The sequence below is a fragment of the Crocodylus siamensis genome, chromosome 10 (assembly GCF_052110815.1).
Source record: "Crocodylus siamensis isolate JL-2025a chromosome 10, ASM5211081v1, whole genome shotgun sequence".
NCBI classification, from domain to species: domain Eukaryota; kingdom Metazoa; phylum Chordata; order Crocodylia; family Crocodylidae; genus Crocodylus; species Crocodylus siamensis.
Window position 1 is genome coordinate 66,231,085 of NC_143404.1, and position 6,256 is coordinate 66,237,340.

The window sequence follows — 6,256 nt, forward strand, 5'->3', positions numbered from 1 at the left end:
TAGTTTACATCCCAATGGTTACAGCATACTTTTGGGGCAGGAGTGCTGAATCAGGCTGAGGTGGGTTAATGACCCAAAGGCTGCCATTTCCTGGGTGAGTGCTCTAGCTGTTAGGCAGACAAACCAAATAAGTGGAGACATGGTCCATCACAGCTCTTTTCATCTGACAGTTCTTGATCACAGTCATAGAAGAGTAAGGTTGGAAGGGACCTCAGGAGGTCATCTACTTCAACCGCCTGCTCACGGCAGAATCATCCCACACTAAACCATCCCAGTCTAGTATTTGTCTAACCTGTGCTTAAAAACTTCCAGGAAAGAAGATTCCACAACCTCTCTGGCTATCCTGTTTTGATGCTTAACCAACCACCCTTATAGTAAGAATGTTCTTCCTAACATCCCACTTAAATTTTCCCTGTTGCAATTTGAGCCAGAGCCCTGGGGTTCTCCCAGTCCTGGATTCAGCAGCCCCAAAATGTCTTATCAACTTTGAAATATCTACATGACTCATCCACCTTCATTTCACTGTTTCCCTGTCCCTGAAAACAAATTATGCCCCTTATTCCCACTAATCAATACAAAAAGGAGTGGAAGGAAACTTTTCACATTTTACACAGAAATGGTGATGTGTCCCCATGTCTACAGCATTGAAAGTGCATCTTTTCATTTACCAAAGTTTGCCATGTTCTTCACACTATTCACAATTCATATAGACTTTGATGAGACTTTTTTTCATTTTGTTCCCTCTTTGTGGTTTCATTGAACTAATTCACTATTGTGTTGGTTGCTGGGATGACAGAGCTTCACTAAACAAGTCTTAATTGTTGCTTCTGCTTTCTTTGCAAGAGTTCCAAGTTTGAATGCAACACTTCTGCAGAGCAGAGTTTGAGACAAGCTTTTTACTTAGACCCATATATGCAATACACTTTTGGCAGCAAACCTTGTTTATATGGCTTTTGATAAGCACATGCAGAATTATTTAGACATTATCAGATTTCTGAGCAACCAATGTAAATAGCATATTTCCTTAATTTATGTCATAGCCATAAAAGGTGTAATAAAGCAAACACTTGTTTCAAATGAAATTAAGAATGCTATTAACAAAGTCCAACAGTCAAATGTTATTTTTATTCATTCTCCATAAATGATATCTCAGCCATTGCCCATTTTTTCCTATGCTGTAGGAACTCTGGCAACCTAGAAATGACTGCTTCCTTCTTGGAGCAGCTCTAATGACTGCGGAGCCATAGATAACTAGTTAGTGAAAAAACTACATACCTGACATATGCTATCGTGTACACTTTACAGAACAATCCACTTTCAATATAAGAAATTGGCACAAGCCCAGGATTTGTTCCCTAGGATCAGGAGGGATCCCAACAGGTACAAATCTCCCATCTTCTGATGGGGAAGCAGATGAGAAGCTCACCACTTTTATGGCACTATTCCTCCCATCAGTCTGTATCTCAGAGGCCTTTTAACAAAATTTGATCTGCCCAGTAGCAGAGAGCTGGGACAGTGGGTCCTGGACAGACAGAAGAAGGGAGCCCCTCACAGGCTGCCTCGCAGAGATACTTTAGAAGATATTATCTAACCATTTTTTTGCAAAATTCCTCCCATTGCCAAAGGAAGTCCCCCTTAATACAATTTCCCTGAAGCCAAATGATTGTGAAGCTCTTTAGTAAGACTTTTTTTCCATCTTACAGAACAGGGATTGGAAGGACTGCCACTAGCCAGCAGCAGGCTGTAATACTGAATACACAAGTTTATTTCAAATAAATACAAAAAGCCCAACTACCAGGCTTTTCTCAGCTGCACTGTTCAGATGGCCTTATGGTTCCTTGAGTTTATGGACTTAATTACCTTGGCCTTTATGCAGGGAACACAAGCGGCGCAGCAGCTTGTTGCATCTGAGCTGAGAGCACCTGATTTATTTTATCTCATGGGATTTTTTTCCATTCATTTTGACAGGTTGGGAGGGGAGCGCAACTAAGTTACATACAAAACAGGTGGTGGGGAAGGGGGAACCGCAATGCTTTATGGAGTCAGGAATATGCCGTAGCCCCTGCACAATGATGCCACATTCGGGTGAGGAGGTGGTTTACAGAGAATGCACGCTCAGCTACGGGTAGCAGGATGTGGGATACAATTGTAGGGGTTGGGAAGGGTCCAGGGTAGGTGAGGACCTTCAGAGAACTACAGTGATCTTCGCCCACAGATACACCACAATGCTTCCTCCCAGAGCAAAGGCAGTGTGGTTGCAGTCACACGGCAATGCATGCACTAACTAGCCCTGTCATTCAGCAGTGAGAGAAAGCCTATCTGCAGCACCCCACAAATGTATTCAGCAGTTGCTGTCAGGCATGCTACATTTTCAGTGAAGACACAACTTATGTTACCCATAGATGCCTCCAAACAGGCTATTGGCTCAATTCTTTTGCAGCAGAAAGGTCAACACTGAAGACTAAAGCCATGTTACCACAGTGGGAGACTTCAGCGCTGTCAAGTGGTTTAGGGAGGCCCTGAGGACAACTCACCTGTTGACATTGCCAAATAGCTTTCAGCAAACACAACACCCTACCTCAGCATGTGAAAAGAGATTATTTTCCCCCATTCAAGATATTATTTGCCAACTGACTTCCAGTGTAGGAGAGATTTGGCAATTGCAGACACTCTGTACTGCATCTAATGAAAGTACTATGGAGCAAAGTCCAGGGTGATCTAATACCAGATGTCAACTCTTGTCAAATCCTAAGGAGAACTAAAGAAGCTTCCAAAAATGGACTGTGTATTTAACACAGTTAAATGTAATGCATATGCATTAGTTGATCACATATTATTAAGCTGAAAAGGTTACCTGGACTGTATTAATGAACTAAATGGCTACCTAGACCACCCTATGACTATATTAAGCCAATGAAAGGATAATAACAGTCAATAATTAAACCCAGATAGGCCCTAACATAAAGTCTTGCATCTCTTGTAAGACTGAAAGGAGACACACTCTCTGAATTAGAAAAACGGCACATTCAGCTGCCATCTTTAAACCTCAATGATACTCCTGTCTTAGCTCCTATTTTAGCTCGTTCTCATCCTTCAGGCAATGAAAAAGCAGCAAGAAGAAAACCCACCATGACCAATAGCCCAATACAGCTTCAAGGAAAAGTAGCTCTCCAGGACAGCATCACTTCTGCAAAACAGTATCACCTAAATTTCAACATCAAAGCCAAGAAAAGATTGGCCAAAGCATTACCCACTGTCAGAGCAAAATTTTGATTAGATGCTGCCAACGCAGAAGATTGAGACGGACATGCATATTGGACTCTGGGAGTGGAAAGTTCCAGGGCTCACCCAGCCCGTGCCCCCCGGGTGACCTGCGGGCCTGTCAGTCATTGCTGACCTACTTTCCCCACAGACGCATGCTCAGACTGTGTCAGCTTCTGACTGAGAGCATGCTCAGTCAGAACCTGACCTGAGGTAATCTGGCTAGAAATTTCTCGGGGGAGAGCGTTCTGACGGCTACCAAATTCAAATAAAAGTTCAGTGAGCCCCTCCCTCGGGGGGAGATCGCGTTAGCGGGAGACAGAGGCTGGTGCTGCAGGGACTGTCTCTCAGTCAGGCTTTAGAGCCTAGCGATCTCCTCCTTCGCTTGGCGTTTTGTATTGCTTGTGTTATATTACAGCTTTGACTCTACGCACCTGGCTTCTGACTCACCTTGGCACTGACTATCGACTACAATTCTGGATCATACATTGGACTTTGGTTGCAACCTTGGCTCACCTCACTTGATTTTGACCTCGGCTTCCGATACCACAGCTTCTCATCTTTGTCCTACGGGACTTACATGTGCAGCGTGTTACAGTTTACGTTTTGTTGCTTGTGTTTCCCGTTTATGAGCTGTTGACCAGCCCTGGGACTTATCCGACAGGCTTGCCCTGTTGGTGAACCTTGTGGGCCAACAGACGCCTTTGTTGATCGTTCGTATTCGTTCTGTTACTGTAACGGAAGATTCTACCTACGCCATCAAAGCGTAAGTGAAAAAAACCATTAATTTGGAACTATAAGCGTGCGTACCACTCAGACTCGACCGCCGCTAATCCCAACCCATCCGTATCTGATCGCCACCCCAGCCCACCGCGACCTTGGGGCCCGATTCATTCTGTTCGGTTTACCCCGACACCCACAAATGAGAATATGCAGATTCTAAGATGTTGAAAGTGTAAAGCAGTTTCTCTTACAGCTTTTTCTAATAAAATGTTTTTAATAATAAAAAAAAAAAAAAAAAGTTTCTCTTGCTAAACCCCAACATGACCTATTTGTCCTTGGACAGATGTACATCAATCGTGTTAAACGGGAGAAAAATTATTAAAAAAAAGTGGAGAAAGATTTAAATACAAAACGATAGCATCAACTAACCTTCCTATCACTGGCTGCTGACAGAAGAAGTCACATCTATGAAGATATCATTAGTTAGGGAAATATTTGTTCAACTTAAATATTAGTTAACTATTAGCCAGTCTCAATCAGTTTCCTGAATTTAAAATACATTCTTTATTCTTTAGTTTCAGGACTTTGTTATAACTGCTCACCATACGCTTGCCCGTGATAAATGAAAAAGGACGCTTCTATACTTACATGAACCTCCTTTGTCTGTCTCTAAATTCTTTTTGTTACAGATGATACACTAAAGAGGGCTTACTCCTCATTTAAAAAACAACAGATTTTGTTATTAACTTATCTCAGGGAAGTCAAGTGGCCAGTTCTCCAAGACAGAAACTCTATTAAGTTTTGTATTTTGTTTCTAATTCCTTTTAAAAATACTTCTTGTTAACAATTTGATTGGGTTCTCTGCCATGCCAAAGACGCAACATGTGACAGATGACTGAAAGGACAGTTAAGATTTACCCTGCACTTTCCTGTTTCTCTGGAATATGCATTTTAGTAATTAAAAAATAATGACTTGATGTTTAATGCCTTAAAACACTCATTTCTAGTTCAGAGACTGCAGAGAAAAAAAGTAAGTTGGAATGAACATGAAGGTCATCTAGGGACTGAAAACTGAAAAGGGTGGACATTTATACTGGTCTTGGGTGACAGTGATGGAGCTGTCAAGGCTTGCCACATATGCCAGAAATAGAGACCAAGTCATCAGAACAACCCTTGTTGCTGACACAGGAAAAAATATCTCTCCTTGGAGCAAAATAGGCATAGATTTCTTCACAACGATTAGAAAAAAAGCTATGTACATCTTGACTATTATTCTCAATTCCCTGAAACTGGTTTACTAGAAGATACTCCAGCTAATTGGGGTGATTGTGAAAGTCAAATCTATTTTTTCCTAGAGATAGCGTACCTGACATAGTAATGTCTGACAGCCGGCCACTGTAGAGGGCATGAGTTCAAGAGGCCATGAGTTCAAGACACTGTAAGTGATGTTTGATTTCAGACTTGCAAAAAAGCAGTAGAAAATAAAAGTGCCTACTCCAGAAATCCAGGGAGGGCAGACTCTGACTCTGCGTTTAGCCCCGTAACCAGACACAGGGCTGTCACGCCAGATGAGGACAGGTGAGCCGTGGGACATAGTACTCCCATAATAAGTGGACTTGCCACCTTCTGCACAGAGCTGTCTTGAGGAGGCTTACAAGTTCAAGTGACCACCCAAGCCACTTCACAAATTATTTGAATATTCTTGGTGATTTTAGGCTGTTGGTTGTAAGTGTTTGCAGTTCGGCATTCTGCAAATGCTGACTGTTCCCTGGCACTGTTGCTAGCAAGGATTAGTTGGGAAAGGAGATGTGGTAACCACACTCTGAAAGAGCTATGTACGTTACTCTGGCATGTATAGCCCAGACACTGAAAGCGGGTACCTGTCAAGCAACCTGGCGGTACTTACCTAGCAGGGGAAGTACCGCAGTATTAGTCCAGGGGGTTTCCTGCTGTGATCCCCTTCTTCCTGAACCTCTGAATGACTATGTGTAGTAGAGGGTGGGGACCTGTCCTTGCACTGAAGGCAGCCCCCTTCCCCGCCCCCCCCCCCCAGGGATCTCAGCTTCACACCTACTTTATGGAGATGGGAGATTTCCCCCTAACTTGCTCTTTCAGGCTGTTGGTTCAGGGCAAATGACATGGCATCCAGACTCCAAGACCTCCCAACCTGGGCCTGCACACAGGCTGCCCGCCACGGCTTTGGAAGGATCTGAAGCTCCAGGCAGGCGGAAAGGTCTGGGAAAGAGGAGGCTTGCCGGTGGTAGCGCCACAT